This window comes from Callospermophilus lateralis, chromosome 1, assembly GCF_048772815.1.
Source record: "Callospermophilus lateralis isolate mCalLat2 chromosome 1, mCalLat2.hap1, whole genome shotgun sequence".
Classification (NCBI taxonomy): domain Eukaryota; kingdom Metazoa; phylum Chordata; class Mammalia; order Rodentia; family Sciuridae; genus Callospermophilus; species Callospermophilus lateralis.
In genome coordinates, this window is record NC_135305.1 from 55,492,244 (window position 1) to 55,519,009 (window position 26,766).

The 26,766-nt window shown below is 44.7% G+C and overlaps 1 protein-coding gene across 7 annotated transcripts in view; it reads left to right on the top strand.

The window, feature by feature from the left end:
• The window catches only part of Atxn7l1 (ataxin 7 like 1), a 236,872-nt gene that overhangs the window by 152,797 nt on the left and 57,309 nt on the right, over positions 1–26,766 (top strand). The window contains exon 1 of one of the 7 annotated variants that reach the window (XM_076834718.1): positions 9,306–9,342. The exons of the other annotated variants lie outside the window; for them this stretch is intronic. The gene's annotated coding sequence lies outside the window, so the exon portion shown is untranslated. Of the gene's footprint in view, positions 1–9,305; positions 9,343–26,766 lie in introns of those variants that run through there. 7 annotated transcript variants of the gene reach the window in all.

The following is a 26,766-nucleotide window of genomic DNA, read 5'->3' on the forward strand; positions in this document are numbered from 1 at the left end:
AGGTATAATTCCCAGTGTGTATTTGTGTGTGTATGTGTCTGTCTCTCTATCTGTCTGGTTATATCTTAAATGACCATATGACCATGTGACCTAGTTTGCCTGGTACAGTCAAAATTTATGCCTGTTGACCTGGGATCCATCCACATAGTACCCTCTTTTATCTTCAAAGGCATCCAATTAGGACAATGAATTATATGATTTCTCTATTTCTAGAAAGAATGCTATGGCATAGAATAAAGAGTGGGGGAGGGGGAGAGACAGGAAAACTGGCCTTGCACAGTGGTGCACACCTCTAATCCCAGAGACTCAGGAGGCTGAGGCAGGAGGATCACAGGTTCAAGGCCAGCCTGGGCAATTTAGCAAGACCCTAATCAATTTAACAAGACTCTGTCTCAAAATAAAAATGGCTGTGTAGCTCATTGGTAAAGCACCCAGGATTCAATCCCAGGTATCAAAAACAAAAGTTAAACACACACACACACACAAACACACACACGAAAACTGGTTTGGATCCTGCCTCTAGCATTTTCTAATATGGTGGGCTTGGGCAAGTTGCCTCACTTCTATCAAACATAGTTTCATCTGTAGACAGAAAAATACCCAGCGTGCTAGCTTGCTCCCTCTCCCTCCCCAGTTGGTTTTTGGTGAGATAACAGTTATCTCATGCATGTGAATGAGGCTTGGAAAGAGAACAGAACTAACTAGAGTTAGGGATTGTTCTTATCTTTGAACTAAAATTGTTTTATGCTTGAATTGACTCTAGTTTGGAGACAACTAGCTTCAGAATATAGATAATGTGAGCTTTTTAATTTGTCTTTCTCAAGACTACAAAGGCCAGTAGCCTGCTTCTTCCAAGGGAGTAACTAGCAAAGCCATCTACCTGGGGTGTACATGATTCCTTAAGTCCATCAGAGAAAAGAGCTTGAACTTGATCACCAGAAGTAAAACCAGAAACCAGTCCTTTGATTTAAAATGCTTTAATGGAAACATTTTTCAATAAAGATTCAATTTATAACTGATAATCCCAGCTGTTCAGAGGCTAAGGCCATAGGATAACAAGTTCAAGTCCAGACTGGGCAATTTAGCAAGACCCTGTTTCAATTAAAATTTTAAATTTTAAAGAGGGATTGGTGGTGTAGCTCAGTGATAGAACACTTGCCTAGCAATGCAGGAGACCCCGGGTTTGATCCCCAGCACTTCTGGAAAAAAAAAAAATTTTCAACTTACCCTTCATTATATGAATAGAACTCTTATGAAGGGTTAAGAAGACGTGAGAATAGGGTCTGATACAAGTAGAGCTATGCTCCAAACAGAAGGACTAGTTTGCATAATAATATGAATTTTATTGTTTCAAAGTGAAAATTGCTTTTGTTCTTATATTATAAAAAGAATGTCCAGCATGTTGTACATCTTCCATATATGCAATCTTTGTCAATCAAACATTAATTTATTTTAATTTTAAAACGAAAATATCAAGGAATTCAAAAATAAAAATAAAAAATTATGCACTGCAGAAATTGCCAAAATATCAGAAAATCTAATAGTAAAATAAGAAAAAAAATTTCAGTGTGAAACTGTCAAACTTTTTCCTATAGGTATGTATCTGTGTGTTGTACATATGTATCTCTGTGCATCTTTTTATATTTTTAAAAATAAAAGTAGAATTCTATTATAGACATTGCTTTGAAATCTGCTTTTTTCATCTAAAATTGTTGTGAACAAATTTCAATGAATACAGATCTGCATCATCATTTTTATAGGTTTCCAGCATTCCATTGAATGAATGTGCCAATAATTTACTTAGCCAGTGCCTGATTGCTTGCCATTTAGATTGTTTAGAGGCACAGTGTTTACACCTTTTGCTGTAATTTTTTTAAAAATCAATATATCTACCACACATAAACTTGACACACATTTGAAAACACTACCAGAAATGTCATATATTAATTAGTTTGTTTTTTTTACTTTTAGGTGAATGAAACCATGACAGTGGGCATATAGATTAGCAGAGGCTGTAAAAAAAAAAAAAAAAACAGGGCAAAGGGCAGCTCAGGGTGGAGAGCCAAAATATTGCATCCTTGCAGACTGCCAGAAGCCAGCTAAATGACTTGGGGAATAGCCTCCTCACACACTGGGGCCCAGATATGTCATTCATGAAGCAACATGGCTTCAAGAGCATTTGTCATTTTATAGCCCAACCAGCCAGAGCTCCAATCATCTGAATACTCCATTCAAAAAAGAAAAAAATCTATGCTCATGGGCTCGTGTTCTCATATGGCACGTTCAATAACACCTCAGTATCATGACCTCTGCCACTGAGTAAAGCGCCTTGGGAACCCAGCCAAGAGCCCTGTGCATTTTGGAGCAGGACCAAATCACTGCACCTAAACTCCACACCAGTCATAGGAGTGCCTTCGGGTTCATTGAGAAGCAGCTTGCCTTCAGTCAATACAGCACGCTAGCCAGCTTAGTGTCTGATTTCAAGCTGGAGAAGTAGAACTCTAAGGAGAAGGATGCAGTGGCAGGCCCTGAGAGCAAAAAGGAATGATACAGACTGCAGAAACAGAAAAAGAAAAGTGGGGACGCTGAGGCCCATTTTGGGACAGGGCAACTAACTCTGAATACTTTTTCAGTGTTTACAAACCCTAGGCACCACCCATGATGGTGGGGCAATCAGTTATTGAGTTGGACCAAGATGTTAAACAAAAGGAGAAGAGATGGAAAGAGAAGGAAGGGAGGACAGGGGAGCGGAAATATCAAAGTGCTTCCTAGGTGATAAAGATAAGTATGATCCTTTGGAGCTTTTGTCTTATAAACATATGTGCATATGAAGTTGCAGGGTAAAATTTATCTCTCAAAGTGGATCAGGGTCAAAAAGTTTGAAAACTACTGTTTTAGACCCTGAAGTCATCATAGTTTTACATCAATGAATGTCCTTAACACTACCTTCAGTTACCAAAAGGAATCACAGTGTTCAAAATAGTCATCCCTCAGTATCACTGGGGCATTGGTTCCTGGCCAACCCCTACCTGCACCCCAGGATCAGGTGCTCAAATTCATTGCATAAAATGGTATAGTTAGGGAGCTGGGGTTGTATCTCAGAGGTAGATAGAGCACTTGCCAAGCATGTGCAAAGCTTTGTATTCAATTCCTAGAACCACAAAAATAGTTTAGTGTTTACATATAGCCTACATACCTCCTCCTATACACCTTAAGACATCTCCAGATTACTTATAATACCTAATACAATATAAATGCTATGCAATGGTTGTTAGACTGTATTGTCTAGGGAATAATGACAAGAAAAATCTGTACATGTTCAGCACAGACACAATTTTTTCCTATATATTCTCCACCCATGGTGGTTAAATCATTATGTGGAACTCTTTGATAGAGAATACTAGCTGCACACCAATCAAGAAAACAAAGTACAATGGTGTGAAGATCTTTTGAAAAGATTCCTGTTACACAGTCTCTATGTTACTATTGGGGTGATCAGCTGAAGTCCAGGTCCTTGGCATCCTGAACAAAGAACTGAGCGAGACACCAAGACACACAGAAGTAACAGATAGAATCCAGATTTATTGCAGGTGACGATAGCACTGCATTAGATAGAACGGAGTGGGCGGCGGGAGAGAGAGAGATAGGCTCAAGGCCCCAATGTCTGGAAATTAGGGCCTTATACCCTGAACTGTGGGGCCTTCTCTACCCTGTAAGAACCTGACGGAGGACCTTACCCCATTTTCTCCCATTGGTTATCTTCTGATACCTGATTAGAATATTTTCCAATCCCTCCTCCATTGGTTACTTTAGAAAACCTAATTAAAATAATGCCCTCGTTACTACCATTGGTCAATTTTGAAATTTGAACCTGTGGTGGGAGTTGCCATGGTGATAAGTCCTGCCGTTGTTATGGTAATGGGGTTTATTGTCCTCCAGAGGCTTCTTTTTAATACACTGTCTCCTCCATCCTGGTGTCCATGAACTCCTACTTAACAGCTACAACTTTTTTTCTTTTGAAGAGTTGGCATTATGAATTGTAAAGAGAAAGCCTTTCTACCTTCTCCCTAACTTGACCTAACTTGAACCACAAACAACTTTGTATGTGTGTGTCTGTGTGTGGCTTTAGGGACTGAACCCAGGGGCACTCTATCCCTGCCATTTTTTTTTTTTTTTTTAATATGGTACTGGGGATTGAACCCAAGGAGACTCAATGAGCTACACTCCCAACCCTTTTCTTTTTTCTTTTGAGACAGGGTCTCTAAATTGCTGAGGCTGACCTTGAACTCTGATGCTCCTGCCTCAGCCTTTGGAGTCCCTGGGATACCGGAGTGCACCACCATGTACAGGTCCCAGTCTTGTCTTGTTTTATTCTTGTTCTTGTTGTTGTTTGTTGTTTGTTTTGTTTTTCCTCATTTTAGTTTAAGACAGGGTACCACGAAGTTGCCAATGCTGTCCTTGAACTTTTAATCTTCCTGCATCAACCACCTGAGCATCTGAGATTACAGGCATGCACCACCACACCCAGACAACTTTTTAAAAACACCAAATTTAAGACATATTTAATATAAAGATATTGATTGGACCTAATAAGCTATACATGTATCTTTGTAATACAGTTGAGAGGCATTCATTCGTTCACACTGTATTGAAAACACAACACCTCTATGCTCTGGCTAGGCCTTGTCCTACAAGGATAAAGGGTATTCAGAACTGGCCCTCAAAGAACTTCAGTCTAGTGGTCTTGGTTGCAGTCTCCCTATATTCATTGACCTTCACTATAAGGTCATTTTTTCAAATTGCCATGTAATTCTGGCTGAGGCTGGCTGAAATCTGTACTCTCTTGAAAATTTTAGGGTATGTGGTCCCATATGTGCAAAACTAACCTACGATGTTAGCTAAAATGCCTTGGGTTGTAGGTCCACATCATAAAGATTAAGCTAAAAGCTCATCACAGATTCAATCAAGCAAACTGGCTTGGTCCTGTGAATCCAGGAGATAGGACAGACATGCAGAGTGTCAAGCCCAGTGCAAATACTGGCTGGAAGTCTGCAAGGCAATACCAGGGACCAGATTCCAAGGGTGCAGACCAAGCTGCAGCCTGTAGTAGCAACTGCTGCTAATGTGTATGTCTAACCCCCACCTACCCCCAGTCAGAACTCTGTCCTATGTTGATTCCATCCTCTTTTGAGCAGCTTTCCACACATCCAGACATGCTTAAAACCCTGCACTGGTCCTCCACCAACCTCCTCCTCCATGAGTGCTCTAACGCAGCTCCCTTGACTCATGAGATGTCCAGAGCATGGGCACAGGGCCCCCAGCTTTGTCTCCATCCATGGTGCTATTCACGGACTAGATACACTGGCTCACCAGCATTCCCCAAACAGCCCTCATCTCTCAGCAGCAGCAAAGCAGTTTTTTTTTTGTTTTTTTTTTTTTTCTGGTGTGGAATAGAGCTGCTTTTGCTGAGCACATCAGTAATAACTGCTGCAGATTTCTGTTAATATTGCATATACCTCTGTTTTTACTAATTTGATATCACAAATTTGGTGGCCAGGCCTTATTGGACTTTCAGAAGTTCTGATTTTAAACAACTTCCTAAATATGCCAAGCTTATCAAAACATGGGTCTGATTTTGAGGGTTTTTTTTAAATGGTCTCTATGCTCAGAAGAGTCACAAGTTACCTGGACATATTCTACTCACTTGTAGCTTGTAAGCAAAGAAGCTTTCCTGCCAAGCTTCTGATTTACCCAGTGCTCATCTTCTTGCAGGCAGCATGGATGCAAATGTTATGTGGTTACCAAAGCAACCTCAAAGTGAGTGTTTACAAGCCAGAGAGGTACCACATATATATCCCCTCTAACCACAGAGCTTTTCTAGTCAGTGGAAGCATGTAGATTTGATTAGTCTTCATGATCTAGGCTGCTTCAGTTACATTCAAGGTAAAGTCCATCTTGACACCCAATTTCTCTAGCCTTGATTCTGTAATTTCTTCATATTTTCAGGAAGAGGTGGATTCATGAGGGAGTGGCAAAACATTGTAGAACTTTCTAAGCATCACCTTGTTACCAGCTCCCTTCCTGTCTTCAACATTTAGCATCTCTTGTCCTGGCCCTAAGTCTTCATTTCCTGACAAACATTCATTATCCTTCAAACTCCCTGGCCATCGGTAACCCACTCCCAGGCCCCCTCAGAGGAAAGCACCAAACCCTACTTGAGTGTATCCCATAATAATAATAGCACCCCTATTCAAGCAGTGAATGTGTTCACGTGGCACAGAGGGGAGACAGCATGACAGCGGGAACTTTCATGTGGCCCGGTATTTTCAGAGGCCTCTATTCCAGAAGAACTTGGCAAAGAGTGAACTCTACAGTGCATGTTGTGGAAGAGATCCATCACACTGCATGCTCAGCCACATGCCTAGCATTTGACAACGCACCTTCTAGATGTGCAAGCTTCTTAATGGACAACATAGCAGATCTGTTGAGACATTCGGCTCCATTTCTTCTTAGACTAGGAGTGGGTAAGGGGCCAGGTTTGGCATGTGGGTGAACTGTTCAAATCAGAGAGGGTGTGAACTGGATGGAGAGGGTGTTCAAAGCTCACCCATCATAGAAAAGAACCCTTCTTTCCAAGACACTGGCTGACTGGGAACTGCTACAAAAAAGCCATGAAGACAGTAAATGAGAAATCAAGGAAGATCTTGTGCTTTTTTGTTTGGTTGGTTTTTATTTATTTTATTTTATCTTATTTATTTATTTTTGTTTGGTACCAGGGACTGAACCTAGAGTGCTTAACCCCTGATCCACATCCTCAACCCTTTTTATTTTTTATTTTGAGAAGGGTCTCACAAAGTTGCTTAGGGCCTTGCTAAATTACTGAGACTGGCCTCAAACTTGCAATCCTCCTACCTCAACCTCCTGGGTCGCTAGGATTACAGATGTGTGCCACCATGCCCAGCAATCTTGTGCTTTTATAATCAAACAATTTTATTAATCTTTTCAGTTCTATCATTCTGTTTTCTGGAAACATGATTGAGGCTAGGAGTTGGAAGATCTGGTGGCGTTTATGGTTTGCAGTGTGGTTTTTACCAAATCTTATACTCTCTCTCTCTCTGAATCTCGGTTTACTTGTCTATAAAAATGCGAATGATAGAGCATCCAACAAAGTATTTTACAAGAGATTGGGGTGTGTCTCAGTGGGAGATCATATGCTCAGCATGTATGAGGAAGGAAGGAAGGAAGGAAGGAAGGAAGGAAGGAAGGAAGGAAGGAAGGAAGGAAACATGGAGGGGGAGTGAAGGGGGGAAGGGAGGGAGAGGGGATGGGTGGTGGGAGGGAGGGGAAGAATAAATAAAAAGACAAGAAAGTATCAAGTCTAAAGCACATGACCTGTAAGTCCTGGTTCCTGTGGTTGAGGCCCAGGAAATGGACCTCAGAACACCTTCCTGGGTGCAGGACCCTGGGAACATCACAGGTTTTGCTGAGTTCCTTCTTTATAAAATGCAATATTAGCAGCTTTTCCCATCTATCTCATAGGATGTTTCTGAGGACCAAGTAATATACTGTGCAAGAAGAAGACCTGTAAATGGTGGAGCTTTCAGTGAGAGGCTGGCTCACAGCAGTTCTGGGGCCACGTTAATGGATCCTTCACCCACCCTGAGGCCAGGGCTGGGTGAAGACTCACTTCTAGGGACCTAGCTGCACCTTCTCTCTGGCTGAGTCCCTCCATCCTCCTCCTCTCCCCAACCCAGCCTGCTTCTTTCAGGCTTTCTTTTGCAGAGATGTTCTCAGGTGCCTTTGCAATTCTCCCTAAGCTGTCAGCTGACTGCCACACTTCACTGCAGGGTGGCTCCATTTCAGATCCATTTCTATATATAGTCGTAATGAAATGTGGGTTCCTCTGGAGGAAAGGGCAGCCATCCTGTGGGTTCCTATTCACCACCAGGGCATGAGCGACCCCAGATACAGAGAAACAACATTTACTCTCTAGAATAAACATGAATCTGGCCCACAATTACAGTGGCATTTACAAACAACCTATAGCTACTTTCTAATTACTTTCCTTTAAATCAGATGATAGAAAGATGGCGGTGAGAGGGAAGGGGGCATTAAATATAAATCCACTCAGCAATTTAAAATACCTCACTCATACCCCAATTCTCTTAGAATTCAGTTTTCTCAAATCCTCGGGAAACTCTATAATTCAATCTGGTTATTTGCCTTGGTCCTTAAATTAAATACTGCTTGATGCATTCTTGGGAAGAAATGAAAACACTTGTTGGACAACTTAAGTGTGATCCTTTTTAACTTATTTTGCCAGGTGAAAAGACTATTCACCATCATAATCAGACAGTGTAGACTCCAATCTTGATTAGAGAGAAAGTTGGTCCCAGAAGTCCTCATTCAAAAGGGGACACACCAGCTTCTACTCCCCAGCCAGCACCCGTTAGCTGCCTGTGTCAATGGCCTCGTCACACACAGTAGGGAACTTGGAACTTGAACGTCCTTTCTTTGCATCTTGAAAATTTTCATTCAGCATGTCCCTTTCTTCTCCCATGGGATTTACCAACTTCCAAATTCCAACTCTGCTGCTGACACCCCTGGATGTGAACCAAGGCCTCAGCATTTGCAAAAAAAAAAAAAAAAAAAAAAAAAAAAAAAAACTCTTAAATTAATCTCCAAGTAAAAGATGCTTGAAGGAAGCAACCAGTTCCTTCTGCTAATAACCACAGTGTGTCATGTGACACCCGCCCTCCCCCCCCCACCCAACACCGGTTCTCTCCGAAAAACCACCCACCCACCCCATCGATAAAGTAGCTTGACGTCTGTCCTTTATCTGCCAGCATCTACATTTCCTTTAACGTGGTAATCTTTTGCTTTTGTTATTTAAGTTCTTCTTTATTCTTAATTGTTACCCAGTTGCTTTGGGGCTTGCATAAACAGTTAACAAAAACACGCACGAGGCAGCCGTTTCGCTTTCTGTGCTTGTTGTTCTTGGCACTGGGTCAGTTCTATGAACTTCTGGTGTCCAACTGGTAGGACCTGAAACTCTGTGTTTAACAAGTGCCTGTAGTCAAAACAGTTGGCGTGTGCAAGCGAGGGTAGCTGGTATTGACTGCAGCTGGTCAGCCGTCGGGTCGTGCACAGTGCAGAATACGGAATCACGTTGCTCTGTTTTGGTTGTTGGGCTTTTGTTGTTGTTGCGATTTTTTTTTTATTTTTATTTTTTCTTTTCTTTGCGATGGCATCCGTGCTAATGTGGATCTCTTCAGGTTCCAAAAGTACAACATGTTTACAGTCGTCGTAGCATCAGATTAAGCTGGCAGCCTGAGTCTCTCTGTAAGTGGTTTTAGTTTACATTTCTTCTTCTAGCAGGATGTTTTGCATAATTTTGCTGATCCTGGGTTATTTATAGACTTTTTTTTTTTTTTAAAGAAACGGGGATGCATGAGGGTTTCTGTTCCAACAGTGGAAAGTGAAATGCGTTCCTGCACTTAGAGAAAGGCCGGTGAGCTGTGTGCAGCAAGGAGTGATTTTCACTCTTGAAAATTCGTTCCTATGAAAGGTCACTTGATAACATTCCGGAGCATACTCTCCAGCTGCAGATATCAGATGCCCTGATAATTGTCACGGGACAAGTTTTTTTCCTTTGGTGGGTAGAAAGGAGTAAAATGAAAGTGATGATGCCATTTCCTCTGGGACGCTCTGCGAGGGTGGGTGCAGTGATTGGGTATTGTTTCAAACATCCAAAATGAGTTTGCAGTGGTTGTTTTGTCAGACTTTCAGGAGCAGTGTCATCTAGTGACCTGAAGCCTACCCTGGAGATCCGTTGGCAGGACTCAGGGCATGGGGGAGGGGATTGAAGACGGATGACCCCAGGGAAGCTAGTGGATTTTAAAGTTTGTCCGCACCAGAGTGACCGTGATATGGAGATGTTGATGACATTTTTTAAATGCTCATCAACTGCTGGATGGCTTGCCAGCCAATGCATTGTCTGTGTGATTTTTCTGGGCTGTTAGTAGCATCTTTGGGGGCCCCTATGCTTGTTTGAATGAGAACTAAAACCCGGCACATATGAAAACACTAAGCCAGAATTAGCACTCTATAAAAGGGTTTCCCATAATATTTACTAGAATGTTTGGCTAAAAATTGCTGTGCTTTGCCCACTGAATGGCTGTGTAATTAAATCAGTCCTTGATAGGGTACCTTCAGCACCTCCCATCTCCCTCGCTGTCTTGGAGGCTGCTGCTCCTGGAATTTACATGGGTAAGTAGCACGTTCATCAGCATAATGAGCGCGGAGTCCCAGTCTAATGGTCCGGGAGAGCGTTGTAAATGAAACACTTCATTGTGCCTCAGGTTAAATATTTTAAACCAAACAAATCGAAAAAGGAGGAGAAAGCGATCAACCCGGTTTGGGCCATGTGCAGGCCTTCTGAGAAGGCAGTTAGCTTTGATCTGGGTTCTTAGGTCCTACACAGCTGGATCCAAATCCCCCTCACCCCAGCACACACAAATGAGAACAGACAGTTGAAACGGAAATTTCCAAGGTAGTAAATGTGAGCATTAGGCCAAAGCTTGTCGTTATATCTACTTGAGTGCTGCCAGGAGCGGATTTCTTTTTCTCCTCCACATAGAAGTGTAATTCTTTTGTCTCCTCTAACCTTGCAGAGAATAATGATGAGGCTGGCTCCATTTGGGTCTTTTACAGTTGACAGTATACTGTGCTTTCTCACGCCATTCCCACGGAGCTGGCAGAGGACAAGTCAAGCCCTTTGGTCCCAGTAGAAAAGGCTGGAGATGGGGCTTGGCTTGCACAGCCAGGCTGGGGAGCTGAACTCAGGGCTGATATCATCCATCAGACCTGCATCTACTCCCTGCCCCATCTGCACTGGGCAAACTGGCTACAATGGGATGTAAAGAAACTCCTGGTTCTAATTAGATTCCATCTGTCCCCTTAGGTAAGAGTCTGGTTCCTTCCCCTTTCCTTGACCAGTCTGTCAGGTTGGAACAGGGAGGATCTAGCACCCACTTTTTGAAGTCCTCAGGTCTGAGGTGTGCATTGTTTAGAGTGCCTCTCGGCTAGCAATGATTGTGGAGGCTCCTACCTTGCTGTGTGAATAACCTATGGCCAGAGTGAATGTAGAGACATGAGGGGGCCTACGGGGCTCTTGTGGGGTTTTTTATTTAAATTGGTCATACCCCTGAAATTTGCCATCCTTGGGAAAGTGAAGGTGCCTCTGAGCTCTGTTTCTTGTGGCACATCGTCCCTCCCAGCCCCTCTAGACATCGGCCTGCCAGTACCTTCCTTCCCCTTGGTTCCTTCTGCTGGTAGTCAGTGCTATGACACACCTGCTGCTTGATGCTCTGTGGCTGGCCCTTAGTGGCCATAAGCATTTATGAGTCCACCTCCTCTCTTGGCCCTAGGGGAGTGGTTCTGCCCACCCCACCTTCAGTGGGAACCCAGGGACTGGCAGGGTCCAAAGATCCCATGGAGAACCAGGACATCCAGGCAGGAGATGGGCAGCACTGGCCAAATAGTCGAGGTTGGCCCACCAAATTCATGAGAGTGTGCTGGGGGCTACCTCACTTGGACATTCACCTTCTCACCCCCCAGGTCTTACCTTTTCCTAGAGTCGCAGCAGTGGCACACAGTTTAGTTGGGACCCATAAGAGTCAGAGACCAAACAAGAAACTAAGCTGATTTTTAAAAAGTTGGTTACTGCAGGCTGTGACCTAGAGTCACACTGCTGCTTCAGGCCAGCTATTAAATGTGCTCTGTGTCCTCAACCTCTGGATTCCAGGGTGGCAGGATATGCTGGTCATTAAGAGGATGAGGAGATTGTCCCCACCTTGGCCCTGCTACACCTGACACCTAAGAGACAATGCATTAGAGCTGTGATCCTGTCAGAGACCAGTAGCTCTCTGTCCTGAAATACCACACACACACACACACACACACACACACATTTTTTTCCCCTGATATGGTAAACATGAATGGATTTCAAGTAAGCCACGTGTATTAGTTTGTGAGGGCTATCATAAATAAAACAGACCAGGTAGTTAAAAAAAAAAAAAAAAAAACCAAATCTTATGTTCTCACAGTTTCGGAGACTGTGAGATTAAGGTACTAACAGGGGTTGGTTTCTCCTTCGGCCTCTCCTTGGCTTGCTAAGGGCCACACTCTGGTGGCCTCCTCACATGGTCATTTTCAGTGTACTTGTGTCTTTGGGGTACTAGGAGTTAGGACTTCAGATGGGCATGGAGCTAGGGTGGGGAGTGGACAGTTCAGCCCGTAACACCAGTCAGCCAAGCCTGGTCCTGTCTCAACTCCACTAAGTAGCCACCTCAGAACACTGCCTAACCGCCATGGAGAAGATTCACCTGTGAGTTCATTCTTGTGTCCCCGCATGTACAGAACCAGGTGCCATCTCTCTGTGGATACATGGTCACAGGATACAATGAGAGAAAGACAAGAAAATGCTTAAAATTCCCCAAAATACATTGGCAGTGGCTGTGAAAGCCTGAGTTACCTTTCACCTGTGCTGTGATGATTTTGAGGTGACTGCAGCAGTCTACCTGTCTTGAGGAAGACCATGGTAGAAATAGGTTGAGTTAGGGTACTTGGTGGACCTGCAGGCTCCAAAAATTATCTAGCCAGAATTGTTACCTTCCCTTCCTGGCCTCTTCCTCCCAGCACCTTTCTGGGCAAACTCCCTGATATGTTGATAGATTTATTGGCATAATCCTCTCAGTGCCTTGCCAACAATTACATACATGTGTGTGTAATCTGCCTTCAGTATTCATTACCCCTGGGAGTTGGGAAACCAGCCTTAGGGGGGCTGGGAGAGGCAAACCTATTTGTGCCAGTTTTTGCCTCCCATTTTAACCACTGCTCTTTTCCCAGGGCCCTGTGTTTGGCCGTGCCAGTTCCTCTCTCCCTCTTCTCCTGCTGTGGGGTCCCTTGACCCTGAGATGTTGCTGCTAGGAGCCAGCAAATGGCTCTGACAGCCCTTTGCAAAATGTTTCCAAGGTCTTGTTTTAGTGAAGATCATTTCTTCACTAAAACTGAGAAGAGAGCAGGGTTTCTGGGGGCCTGCCCTGAGAATGTCAGAACCCAAAGCCCAGTGTTCTTAAAGACCACCATCCTAGGGAAGCCCAGGGATTAGTTGGGGTCAAGCCACTGGGGAGCTAAAAGCAACCCTCCCAGTTCTTAGCCACCTGCTGCTTACTCAGATCCTGGTCAGGGGATATGCAGGGATAGTGACTAGGTAGCCCTTTGCAAGTGTGGGAGGAAGACCCACCATCCTTTCTTTGTAAGCCAGCCTCAGCTCTGGTCTGAGAGGAGAGGAGGTTGCTGCCAAGAGAGATGAGGAATCTGATCCTTGCAGCAGTCCAGCTGCCCCTGGCTGAAGCCCTGTTCCCTCTGGCAGCTTGAGGACATCTGTAGGTTCATTAGGTAGGTTTCTGCTGATGGAAATGGTATCTTTGAGTTATTTGTAAGTTATTTAGTAATAATCATAACACTGGATTTTTAATATTTATATCAAAGAACAGTATTATGGTTACACAGCCTGACATAGCTTTAAGCCTCTGATCTTACATCTAATCTCACTGACTCCTCCCTGTACCCTGGAAAGGCAGGTTCTCTTACCCTCAGAGCATGGAAATTCTGGAGGGAACTAGGATTCAGGTTTTAGGTCTTGGATGCCAGTGCTCCCTCTATCGATTTCAGCTGCCTGATTGAGCTGCCAATAAGGAGGGCATTTGGAGAACAGAGAAACCAGTTTTATTGTCCATGTTGTCATCTTTCTTGTCAGTAGCAAAAGCAGTGTCCGATGGCTCGCTGTATATAATTCCCTGCTGGGCATGTCTTGTGTTTAGTCTTCACCATCACCAATAAGAGGAGGGGGATCCTTAGCCTCATGTGTCAAGGTTACTCGGAGATCCTTACCAGGAAGATGAAGAAGTGTAGGCCAATGGCACACCTACCCTGAGTGGCAGGAGGCTTGTTTCAAGCACACCTCAAAAGTGCTGTTACAGGTCACTCTCACCCTGGGGCATGGATCAAGTTGCATCCTTGGGCCTGGCCTCTTCCACATGGTAAAGGAGGATTTGGAAGAAGAATGGCATTGATGGTAGGCCTATCAAGTCTCCAGGTGGTAGATTTGGGAGAGAGAATGGATATATTAGTGGATCAGGAACCAAAAAGATCCCAACAGGCTGGACCAGTAGACTGAATCCAGCGAGAAGGTGTTTTTAAAGGATACCTGGCCAAACAACTCAGGGAGACCCTGTCTCTAAATAAAATACAAAACAATAGGGCTGGGGATGTGGCTCAGTGGTCGAATGCCCCTGAGTTCAATCCCTCGTACCCTCCACCCCCCCCCCCAAAAAAAGGGTACCTGTGGATTGGCAGCAAAATGGGTGAAGTAAAATTTAAGCGTGAGACAGCTGTAAGAAATAAAGCGTCTAGACTTATTTCTGGCTGCCTTAATAAGAGAATAATGTCCTGAATGGACAGGCAGAAACTGGGAAGACCCCATAGGTAAGATCCTCCCTTCTGAGTTCCAGAAAGAATCCAGGTTAGCAGGGGAGTGGAAACCCATGTTTTATGGCTTTAAAAGGCAGCTGGGGTGTTTAGACAGGAGAGAGACTTTGGGGAACTCAGACTTAGCAAAGTATCCTGTGGAAGGGGATTGGACTATTTCTGGAGACCCCACAGGGCTGGAGTGAGATTGACAGGTAGTCATCGCCTAGACACCTAGAAGCTCTGCGTAGGGGAGAGCTGTCCAACAGTCGGTCAGTGCTGTCTACCCCACACTGTCAGGTGCTACTGCCGTGGAGAGTGCCACGGAGCCAAGCCTGCAGAAAGACAAACCTACACTCCTGCAGGATAGTGGAGAGACAATGTCAGGCCCCCTGAAGAGGGCCAGCAGGGTGATTTCTTGCCTGTGGAGAATCTGTTAGTCTCAACCTCTGGGTCTAAGAAGTGTTGATCCCTTTGATGAAGTGGTGGCTGTATCCAGGATGACAGGGCTGGTGGAGGGCAGCTGTGCCTCAGGGTCTCATTTGTAAATAGCTAGTTGCACCTGCCTATGGTCTGTGTGTGTGAGTTGTTAGGATTCACATTGATTTATTTTATCAAGTAAATACATTAAAAACAAAACAGCAGTACAGTCCAACTACCATCTATTATCACTATCAATATATAATGAAAGAAGATCCTAACACAGAAACATAGGGAGAACACAATCCGGGAGCTATCAGTAAGTGTGAGCGCGTGTGTCTCTGTGTGTGTGTGTATGTGTGTGTGTCATATTATTTAAGACAAATTAACAGTTCTTCACGGACCCAGATTAACAGTGCATAAGAGTTACTGTCTTATAGTGCCTGTTTACTGTCTCCTGCCGGTTGTCTTAATTACCTTAACTTAAAAATCATCTCAACTTAAAAATCACTCCTTACATGGTTCCAAGCAGAGTTTGGAGGTAATTCCCAGTTATCTTAAAAGTGATTGTTCTGTGTATAGATTATTCTGGCCCTGCAGGCCTCTCCTGATCTGGGTTTTCTCTGGCTTCTACAGTTTAACCAAACTGGAACTCAGAAGCAAGGACATTACACATGGGGTCTGCCAGCTCCTGCATGTCATTCAGGACATTATTCTTCTACTGGTGCAGCCAGAAATCAGACTAGATATACATTAAGCAGTTATTCCTCTTTCCCACCACCCACCACTCCTAGTAACTTGTCAATTTGCTTTCTGACTCTGTGAATTGCCTGTTCTGGACATTGCAAATGGTTGGAATCACACAATGTATATGACCTTTTGTGTCTGGCTTCTTTCGTTTAATATCTTTGAGATACATCTGTGTTGTAGCACATGTCATGCTTCATTCTTCTTTGTGACTAAATAATACATCTTTGTATATATTAGCCACAGTTTTGTTTGGTCCATCGATGGGGATTTGAATATTTACATCTTTTGTGTGTGTGTGTGTGTGTGTAGTACTAGGGATTAAGCCCAGGGTTGTTCTGCCACTGAGCTACATCCCCAACCCTCTTTATTTATTTGTTTGTTTGTTTTTATTTTCTTTAATTGTAGATGGACACAATACCTTTATTCTATATATTTATTTTTATGGGTTGCTGGGGATCAGACCCAGTACCTTACATGTACAAGGTGAGTGGTCCACCGCTGAGCCACAACCCTGCCGGCCCTTATTTTTTATTTTGAAACAGGGTCTCACAAAGTTGCCCAGGCTGGCTATGAACATGCTTTCCTTCTGCCTCAGCCTCCCAGATAGCTGGGATTGTAGGCATGTGCCACCATGCCCAGCTCATCTTAACCATTCACATTGTTATGCCACTATTGCTACAAGTCTCCAGAATTCTGCAGCCTGCAAAACTGAAAAACTGTTTCTATTTAAAAATAACTCTTCACTCCTCCTTCCTCCAACTCCTAGAACCACCATTCTATTTTCCATTTATGAATTTGATTACTCTAGGTACCTCATATCAGTGGAATAATGCAGTGTTTGTCCTTTTGTGACTGGCTTATTTCACTTAGCAAAACTTCCTCAAGGTTCATCCATGTTGTAGCATGTATCAGGAATTCCTTCCTTTTTAAGGCTGAATAACATACATACTCACACACATACATAAATACATACATACATACACACCATATTTTGTTTATCCACTCATCCATTGATAGATCCTTGGGTTGCTTCTATCTTTTTGGCTATTGTGAATAATGCTGCTATCATCATGGGTTCACAAATATCTATTTAAGACACTGCTTTCAATTCTTTTCAGTATAGACCCAGAAGTAGAATTGGCAGATCATGTGGTAATTCTAAAAGATTTTTTAAAATTTTTTGAGGAATGACCATACCATTTTTCACAGTGGCCATACCATTTTTTCATTCCAAGAAGAGTACATAAGCATTCTCCACATCCTCATCATCAGCTCTTGTTCTTTTCTTTTCTTTTTTTTTTTTTTTTTTTTAATTACTAGAGATTGAACTCAGGGGCATTTTACCACAGAGCTACATCTACATGTCCACAATCCTTTTTTTTTTTTTTTTTTTTAGATAGGGTCTCACTAAGTTGCTGAGGCCAGCCTAGAACTTATGATCCTGTTGCCTCTGTCTCCCAAGTTACTGGGATTATGGATGTGTACTGTTCTAGTGTGCATGAGGTGGTACCTCTTTGTGGTTTGATCTGCTTTTCCCTAATAACTAGTGAAATGGAACATCTATTCATATGCTTGCTCTTATTGCCCATTTTTATATCTTCTTTGGAGAAATTTCTATTCAAGTCCTTTGTGCATTTTTAATTGGGTTGCCCCTGCCTGTTTGTGTAGAGTTATGCTTCTAAATTTGCTGCTCCCCAGAAGCCAGAATAGTGTATGCATCTTATTATCTTAAACCACCTGTTTGCGGAGAACCTAAGCCATCTACTTACTCCTCGGGCACCTGAGGTACGGAGAGAGAACAGGGCCAAGAAAGGCAGGCCAGAGAGCTCTGGCAGAGCAGGCCCAAGGGAAATATGCCCACCTCTGTCCTCTAGGTCCTCCTGGAACTTTCAGTAGAGGTACTAGGAAAGCTGTTCATGTTTGGCTCTGGAAAGACAGGCTCCCAGGACTGAAGGCCTGCCCTTTCATCTGTGTTTCTTTTAAGCATTGCAACATCCACCAGGCTTCTACTTGACAGTCCCCTGGGTTGGGAAAATGTGCCCAGTAGCCCTGGCTGGCCTAGGGCCTGGAGGACAGGCTCACAGCCTAACCCACAGGAGCAGACTATCTCCAGTCAAAGCTGTAAATGACCGAGAAAGCAGTGCTGGAGACTTCCTCCAGCAGGGCTCACACCCCCTCACCCACACTGACTCAGTTCCAGGAAATGGGATGGTGGACACTGACCAGCACAGCTCCCTCTCAGTCAGAAATTGATTAATTCTCCCTAATTCTGGGAAGAAGCTCTCTCTAAAACAGTGGAAAACGAAGCCAAGAACCCAGAGGTCCAAAGTCATAATTCTCCCGTGGGAGACTCACCATCTGTGGCTTTGGTTACGTTGTCCTGCTGCTGAGAGGACAGTCCCACAGGGCCTGCCTCACAAGGCAGGAGGCACTGCCTAGCTTGTGGGGCATCATTTGAGAGGATCCCATCTTCCCGTAGTCTGAGATTTCTTCAGGAGACTCATCCTGAGGGTCTCAGAAGCCCTTTGTCTCACAGGTTTTGCTTTTAGTTGGACTCAGGTTTACCAGGTAACATCCAGGCTTTCCAAACTAGTGGATGAAGCATCGGAAAGGTCTAGTAGAAGATGAAGAGGCCCAAGACACACCTGACCATTGTTGTTTTCTTTTCTTTTTTATTTAAGATGAAATTCACATAACAGAAAATTAACTATTTTAAAGTGTTCAAGGCTGAAGATATAGCTCAATGACATGGTGTGCACTTTGCATGCCTGAGACGCTAGGTTCAATTCCTCGCACCAAAATTAATAATAAAATGTGCAATTGATTGGAATTGAGTACATTTGCATTGCTTGGCAACCATCACCCAAAAAGAGAACTTACACCCATTAAGCAGTTACTCCCGGCTATTTGGGCAGTTTTTGTTGTTGGTGGTGGTGGTGGTGGTGTTATTATTGTTTCTTTCCTCAGCCAGCTCCTGACAACCACTAATCTGCTTTCTGTCTCCATGGATTTACCCATTCTGGATATTTCATATAAAGGAAATCACATGTAGCGTGATCTTTGATGAACCATTGTTTTTATAGGAGCCCAGTCCCCCCACAGGCTGCTGCTGTCTTTTGCCAGGATCAGGAAATAAATTTTCTAAATAACCAGAATGAATGAAAACTCCCTGCTTAAATTAATAGTGAAAATATCCCACAGAAGTTCTTTCCAGGTAACCTCTCTATTTTCTCGAGAGCACAGTGCTAACGTGTTGAAGTGGATGCTGCCCTTCAGCATGAAAGACCCCCAAGAGGAGTGAGCATGGAAGGGCCAAAGGCCTCCACAGGCCACTGGGGACCCAGGCCCAGGTGGACAGCAGCTCCAAGAGCTGGGTCCCGTGCAGGTCAAGTGTGGCCACCATTCTGGGGGCTGCTGAAAGGCCCTGGCCCTCCATGCATAGTGCCAGCTCTCATGAGCATCTAAGGAGCTCACTGTCTCTGCCGCACTTCATATGTGTGGTTCAGGAAAACCCAAGTTCATCTGCCAAGTTCAGGATACAATTCTGACTGTTCCGGGCTTTTCTTTCTGCCTTTCCCTAATCTCGTATGGGCGTGCTCTCTAAAAGGGGAAGTGATGCATTCTGACTGGCCAGGGCCCACAGCCGGGAGCCAGGAAATGTCTACTAGCACGAGTAGTGCTGCCCAGCGTGGCACTGGCTCAGCCTCCTTATCCAAGGCTGCTTCCCCGGGATGTGTAAGTGTGAGCTCAGGGCATGATTGCCACCCAGGACGGCATGGGGCTGGGCACAGGTCACAGAAGAGAGAGCTCGGCAGGCTGACAGTGCTGGTAGCCCACAATGCATATAACGAACTGGGTTCAGCATAGTGCTCTTTACTCTGTGGCAGGAGCTGGAGTGGAGACAGGGTTGAGGCATGCAGTGGGGAGAGCAGCCACCTCAGAAAGAGGTTGGGAGTAGGAGGTGGGGCCGGGGACCCTACTGTTTGGGACAGCCCTTCTGGAGGCACAAGCCTCGGGTCTGGAAAGGACTGGAATGGAAAATTTTATAGCACATCTTTCAGGACATGGAAGCCAGCTACAGTGAGCCCTACCAACTCGTCTCCCCCACCTTTCAGCATTTATGTGCAGCTCAAATGATACTTTTTGGGTCGCTTTTCTTTGCCATTTTATATGCAATTTGTGTTAAAGAAATGTTTCAGGTCCTTTTCACTCAAATTATGTAAGCGGCTTGTAACTAGTGACCTGTGTCTTTCCTTCTTTGCTATTCATGGATGATTTTGGGTCCAGTGTGTGCACACCGTGGGTCCTGAATAAACTGTGGTGGCTGGCCTACTGGTGTGCTAACTGGCTCACTAGGATGATTGGCAGTGCATCTGGCCTGGTTTCTAACTAGAGTTTTATTTCCTGTGTGCCCATGGAGAAATAAAGGGGAAAAGTCACACACACACACACACACACACACACACACACACGCGTGCATGCACATCACAGCTCTTCACTGAATGCCACAGGGAGTGACTGACAGTAAAAAGACAGATCTTTGTTATGTTTTAGGCCCCTTTCTCTTCCACATTTTTTTGTTTGTATGGCAGTGATAGTTGAACTTAAATCATGTAAAAAGTTTGGTTTTCACCAAAACAGTTCAGAACTTTTGCTTCTAAAGAAGGGGGACGTGGGGGGGGGGGCGTGTGTGTCTCTGCACACATATGTTGACAGGGCACAACCACACCCTACTTCAAGACAACTTCCTGTTTGCCACTGCCAACTGCCACTCCAAGGAGAACAGAAATGGTTCCGTTAGTGGCTGCTGCAGGACCACAGCAGCCTGTAGGGTGAGCGCCGTGAGCTTAGCAATGAGCAGGACTTTGTACCTTCTATTGCAGGTGACCAGGGCCCTGTGCTGGCCAAATTGAATGTTGGTCCAGACAGAAATAAGGTGGTGATGGCCTCTCCTCCTCAGCCTGTGTTCCTCAGCACTGTGCCTCACGGGATTCTTGTAAATGGAAAATTTTAAACTCAGGGGCAAAGAGAAGGCTGCAATCTGCTTCCTTGGGAGAGCTACTACCTGTGATTTTTTTTTTTTTTTTCTTTATCCACCTTTTCATGATTTCGGGAACTTGTGTTCCCTACTCTGAGGTGGCACTTTGGTAGCCGCCTTCCCTGTATTTCAATCCTTCCAACATTGATTTAGCTAACACTGAATATGGGGGGTGCGCTTAGTAGAGTTACACTGCCAGGGCTAGAAGTGTCCACAGAGCTTTGCCCTCAAGGTGTGTCCAGGTGTAGGACAGCTAGGCGAGTAAACCAGCAGTTACAGAATATGATGTGTGCTAAGAGTGGGGGACTCGGTGCACCCTAGGGGACCTGCCCAGTTGGTGAGCTGTGGTTATGCCCAGTGGTTATTGTTGTTCCCCTTTTGTAAGTAAAGATACCTGGGGCTCAGGGGGTTAAGTTGCTTGCTGAAGTCACAGAGCTAATGAGTGACAGAGCTGGGATTTGAGCCCAGATCTTTCTGAGTCCTGGTGTTTCGTCCATGTTTCCAGTGATTCCCAAAGCTGACGGAACATGACCATCACCTCAGGACATTTTTTTTAAAAAAAAAATATAGAGATTTGGGAGCAGTGGCCCTCCTGTCACAAGAGTGAAGGAGTCCCTACTGTACTGGGTAGGCCGTGACATGTCCGTGTGGCCTGGGCACTTTCCCTGCCTCCTGTTCCAGGAAGTTCTCTCCACAAGGCATGGAGAAGGCCTGCCTGTGCCAGAGATGGAGCTTTTGTGTGTAGCCCGAGGCACCTGGGTAAAGGCCACTGGGTAAAGTGCCCCAAGACAGTACAGGGAAGAGTGAGACAGCTGTGCAGGTGTTTTAGACCCTGAGAACGCCAGGTCATGGTCGTCTCCTCAAAGGCACCCTGGCCTATGCCTCCCGTTTTGCCCAGTGCCCAGCTGCACCTGTTCCTTCAGGGGCCCTGGGGTAGGGAGGATGTCAACTGTGCCGTCTGACGGTGGACTCCCAACAATTTATGAGGAAACTGGAAGTCTCCAATTTTCACTGAAGCTTGTGGTGACTCCCATGTAAACTCATGTGACCCATGCAGCATACATGTTTGGGGGATTGTGGAGAGAGGTCACCCTGACGACGGGAAGAGTTGATCTGCAGGTGGAGCGCCTTGCCAACCCTCCATACCACAATGGGCCCAAACACAGGAGAACAGCTGAGACAATGTTAGGAGAGAATCACAGCTCTGGCTGCAGGCGGGGACCTCAGACCAGAGAGGGTTGTGTACCCTCGTGGGTCCTTTAAGCAGCGACTGTCTTCTGAGGGGCAAGTCTGTGCTCCAGTCACTCCGGGTGATGAATGTGATGGCCAGCCTAGGACCTAGGGTGCTGTCCTGACCCCGAGGGAACCCTTTGGTTTCAAGGTCTAGCAATGACAATGTCTATCTTACTACAGCTGTGACAACCCACTGCTCATATCCCAGGACCTGGCACATGATAGGTGCCAAGGAAATGCTTTTTTTAAAATGAGTGAATGAATGAATGAGGTTTGACTTTCATGTTTTTCTCTCCTTCCGACCTTTCTATTGGTACCTGTTTTCTCTCCTTGGCTTCTGCAGTTGGTGGTGTTTGTCTGTTTTTCATCTTTTTTCCGTGTGTAAACCTAAATGGCTTTAAGAAAAGCAAAGTCTATTAAGTAATCCATCCCATACTTCCTTTTTTGCCTCATCCTCATACTCATGTTAATTTTTAAATAAGTAATTAGTGGTTACATAGTATTTGTGGTATTTTTCATTTTCTTGTGGATTGGGTGTGTTGTTTGGCTTAAAATTTCCTTAGATTGAGATAACCCTCATATCTGTCATTTTCAGTTGTCTTATTATAGATCATTCAAGTCATTTGTAGTATTTTTTTATTATTAAAAACAGTGCTACTGAAAATATCTTTGAATTTTTTTTCTTTTAAGATATTTCCTTTAGGTCTACTTTTCAAACTAACATTACCAGATTACCAGATCAAAGGCTGCAAATGCCTTTTAGCTCCTGTTATTATCACCAGGGTGCTCTCCAGAAAAATGTAATCCCTTAAAAGTACCCAGGCAATGTGTACATGGGCTTGTTTCTTGTGGGTTTTCCTTCTAGCCGGGCTTGGTGTCTGGTGAAGGCACCCTTGGCGGCTGAGAGAAATACTTCAGGCACTGGAAAATCCCTGGGACTCCCCAGATCCTACCCAACAGGGACTAGTGTCAAAATTTTGCACCTTGTTATCAATGACAAATAGAAGAGCAAGTAGGAGGAGAAATGCTCCCCAGGAGCAGAGAGATAAAGAGGATCTTATAGTCTGATCAGACTGCACAGATATATCCAAGAGCAGTTTTGAAATGGAAAATTCTTTTTGCAGACCCGTCTAGAGGAGTTGACTTTCTAAACTGTGGAGAGAAGGGAACATTCTAGGCACAGTGGCATGAAGGAAAAGGCATTAACTTTGGAGCCGGGGAATCCTGGGCTTTCCTCCCAGATGCTGATGGCTGTTAACCTTGGTCTTGTTTCATAATCTTGCTAAGCTTCAGTTTCCCTGTCTGTAGCAAGGAGGCTGGCAGGATCAGATCACCTTGTGTGGTTGTTGGGTAAATTATGTGAGCTGGTGGGTGGAAAGGAATTTTCACAGTGCCTGACACATGGCAGCCATTCAAGAACCTGGGGATGGGGGTGATCAGATGACCAAGAAACCAACCTGGAACACGGGAGGTTGGGGAACTGAGCTGGCATGAGCAGTGTGGGCCACCCGCCACTCACTGGTTTTTGTCAAATAACTTAGTACCCTAAATAGCTCATGTTGCCTCAGGGTAAAGAAGACCTAGTATAAATCCCTTGATGACAGCCTCTGGTTGTTAGTTTTGTGAGACTGTGGCTTGAACCCAGAGGCCCTCTACCACTTAGCTACAACCCCAGCCCTTTTTATTTCTTATTTTGAGACAAAAGTCTCACTAAGTTGTCCAGGCTGGCCTCAAACATGTGATCCTCCTGTGTCAGCCTCCTGAGCTGTCGGGATTACAGGCATGGGCCACAGCACCCAACCGGGTACCCGTTCTTTGAGGAACACCTCCCGGGCTATTCAGGTCCTGAGATCTTTTAAGGAAGAGGGAGCAGAAATTCCAGAAACCTCACAGGAATCCCTGGCACAGGAAGTGCTTGGTTCTGCCTGCCACTCATTGCCTGCCTCCGTTCCTGAATTTTCCTGTGTCGTCTTCTCCCCATCTGCTGAGGCAAGCCCATTCCATATCCCCCTGCAGCTACCATGGGGCTATATTTAGTGCCTAACTAGGATTGTAGCAAGTGGGACCATTGGCCCAGATTCCAGCCCCAACTCTCCACGGTGCAGCCTTGAGACGTTGGCAAGTCTCTCGAAAGCATTCTGCCTGTTTCCACAGCTGCCAACTGAGGGAACGTCTGCCTTGCCTGCCTTGCAAGGCAGTTTGTAAGGTACAGCTAGCATGGCTCCCTCTCTCCCCTCCAATTCCAGTTTCCTTTTGGAAGAAGGGCCCTTGGAATTCAAGGTTGTCCTTTAGGGGAAACATCCTGACTACTGCGGTTGCTAAAGCAGAGAGAATCCACTGATGAAGTGGAACTTGGCTCATGACTTGCCAAGCACTTGCCCTGGGTGGGGGCGCAAGGAGACTTGGCACTGTGAAATGAGTAAGCCAGCTGCTGGCCTTACCTCAGGTTTGCTTTCACAACCATGGCAGGCGAAGGTGGTGGCGGTGCCCAAAGTCTATTAGGAGGGGATAGGTCTCTTAAAAACCATGTTGGAAAATTCCCAACAAATTCTTTCTAAAAATGGTACAGGGAGCCACACAGGTGCCTGTGGCCCCCTCAACTATTCATGAGGCATTTCTGCTGCGGACTGAACACAGGAGATTGATGCTGAGGGTATGAAAATATCTGAGTGAATAAGCCCTGGGGGAAGTGGAAGTGCCTAGGATCCTGATGGATTGTGTCTTCAGAGAGGAAGAGGAGAGAACTGTGAACACAGCAGGGCTCCCACACCTAACAGATTTTTAGAAAGCTGAGGGTCATGTCTGCAAGCCCCCTGCTCAGTTGGTTTCCAGGACTGGGCCCTTGAGTGGTCCCCTGGATCTTTCAGGAGTATCTGGGGAAGCCTGGGCTTCCTGTGGTGAAAATGTCAAAAAAAAAAAAAAAGGATTTGGTTTTTCAGTTCTTTGGTCCTGGGACCCCCAGCTCTGGGATTCAGGTCTCAGATAGTGGCATGAGATTGCAGACTGGCACCTAGAAACTGCTTAAATATCTGAAAGGTATTTCTTCCCTCTCCCTGCTCCAGTGGTGCCCTGTTGGAATGCCCTCAGGCAGTGGGGAGGGAGGGGTCCCCTGCTGGCCCTTCCAGGCCCTCCCTGTCTACAGCACCATCTTCCAAAATTTCAAAGTAGCAGAGCTCAGAGTTAAGACACAGGCTCTGAAGACATCCCCAGATCTGATGTTTTCCAGCTCTGTGCAACTCATTGTATCTCTGGGCCTTAGTTTGGTCTATAGAGTAGACATAGTCAAAGAATCTCTTTTAAGGAGTTGTAAGGCTTAAGTGCTAGCAAGTGAATCAAGTGTGGGATAGAGTGCCTAGCACATGGAAAACACTTTCAGTAAATTATTATTACTATTAGCGAACGGAAAGAAGGGGTGGGACTAGAGCTTGCCAGTCCAAGATCATTCACCAAGGTTGTTAATTGATATATTGGACACTTAAGACTGCACAGGTGTTCCAAAAGTGATTTTGTTTTCTCTTCAGTAGGTGAGTGGTGCTTATATTCAATATAACACAATTTCTTGGTTTGGTTTTTCTATCTCATGGTCTGGAATGAAATGTGTAGCAAGAGCTATGAGCTATTTCCAGCTCTCACATTGGGAGCTATACCTTACCTCAAGGAAATAATCCTAAATCACTTTATAAATAAATTAGCGTGTAAGTGCCAGACAGTAAGAGAGTAGCTCAATAATCTACAGCATGTTAATGACTATTACCTGTTTAAAATGGCAAGCATGTGGGAATTAGATGTGTAAATAGAATAATTTTAGTTGACAAAGAATAGTCCAAAATATCAATTGATTACAGTTTTGTTAGTACAACCATGGACATTAACCAAGATTGAGAAATTTTAGAGGGAAGTGCTTTCTTTCTCTAAAATTACTTAAGTCTATACAATAGTTTTACAGTAAGTGAGGAAAATAATGTCCTATAAATGCTTCCCGGGCAGAGCAAGAGGAATTAGAAAAATCATAGGGTTCTCCCTAAGGCATTCTCTTGACCAAAACAGAAAGAAATGATTAAGCCCAACATGGTGAGGACCTGTATCAGAATGATTGTAATATAAACCTGGAGATCTTTACCCAGAGAAATTCCACCTGCATAGCAATATCCTTTTGCAAGAAATAAAGACCCCACTTTCTCCCATTGGTTGCCCATCCACCTCTCTACCAAAAACAAAACTGTGCTTAAGTCATTTACTGGCAGGTCTTCACAGAGTTGCTTAGCTCCTTGCTTTTGCTGAGGCTGGCTTTGAACTCATGATGCTCCTGCCTCAGCCTCCTGAGCTACTGGGATTACAGGCATGTGCCACCGCACTCCATTCTGTTCTACCCATCTTCAAAAGCTGAGCTGCACTGGGCATGGTGGTGCACACTTATAATCCCAACAACTCAGGAGGCCGAGATGGGAGGATTGCAAGTTTGAGACCAGCCTCAGACACTTGGAGAGACCTTGTCTCAAAATAAGATTTTTTAAACGGGCTGGGGATGTAGCAAAGTGGTAGAGTTCTTGTGTGGCATGCAGGAGGCCCTGGGTTCACAGTACTGGATTTTTTAAAAAGCTGAGCTGCAGCTCATTGCCTGGATGAAGTCCCAACATTCTGACCCTGTGGGTTCCACTTTTTTCAATCCTTACGTAGCTTTTCTCACCTGCACCAGTAGGAGACAAGCTTGTTCCCGCCACTCTGGGGACAGAAATACCGACCTCTTTGTGGGATTTCTTAAAATAGATAGATTTAATTCATTCTAAACAAGG